Consider the following 858-nt stretch of genomic DNA (forward strand, 5'->3'; position numbering starts at 1 on the left):
ATTGGTGGTTGGGGCAGGTGGATCCCACACAGCTGGCTGCTGGGGAACTCAACATGCTGGACAGCTGTGCGTGCCCAACATCCAGAGAGGAGAATGGAGGGCCTGTGGCCTGATCATCCCCCTGGGGCGATGCTTTCTCTCTCTCCTGCACTCCCTCTCCCAGCAAACACAGGAGATGGTCACAACACCAGCAAAAGGTAAGTATGTTCGGATCGGTTTTCAGCCAGAATATTTTGAGTCATGTTCTGCAGCAAAATGAATCAGGTTTTTAGGGGGGTGGGGTCCTTGGATCTCGGAATTACAGAAGTCGGATTGTGGATTTAGAGTAAAACAGAGCAGAAAGGGAAGGCGAATCAATGGCGACACGGTTCCTACAGTGGACATTACGCCAGGACAGCAGACTGGCCTTAACCGGCACACAAGCAACAAAGCGGGGTCGGGGGAGGACAGCAGCAGCAAGAGCACTGACACTCGAACCGCTCGTATTCCCAGTAGCACAGATCAGCGCGAGACCCACAATGACAGACGCCGCTCTCACCTTTGGAGTGTTCGCTGGCGGTCTTCTGCCTTATCTCCGAGTGGGTTCCCAGTTCCCGCTCCTGTCCGCCCAGCACACACCAGCGCTTTAGAGACATGGAAAGAAGCTAAATGAACGGCGCCCCGTTCACCCTTCCTTTGCAGACCAGAGCCCAGAGAGGGAGACAACGCATCCAAGGTCACACAGCATGCCCCGGCGGGCTGAGAGCCCGGCAAGGAGCCTGGGGTTGCGGCTTTCCTCTTCACTAAGCCAGGGGACTGCAGGTCCCCGGCACACCCTCCCTGCTCCAGCCCGGCTGACAAGCCCCGCCCCCGACGTCA

At 57.5% G+C, this 858-nt stretch overlaps 1 protein-coding gene across 1 annotated transcript in view; it reads right to left on the reverse strand.

Moving 5' to 3' along the window:
- MRPS5 (mitochondrial ribosomal protein S5) overlaps window positions 1-858 on the reverse strand; it is a gene marked incomplete at its 3' end in the record, with an annotated part of 22,995 nt that overhangs the window by 22,035 nt on the left and 102 nt on the right.

The sequence above is a fragment of the Tupaia chinensis genome, unplaced genomic scaffold, assembly GCF_000334495.1.
Source record: "Tupaia chinensis unplaced genomic scaffold, TupChi_1.0 Scaffold144276_1, whole genome shotgun sequence".
NCBI classification, from domain to species: domain Eukaryota; kingdom Metazoa; phylum Chordata; class Mammalia; order Scandentia; family Tupaiidae; genus Tupaia; species Tupaia belangeri.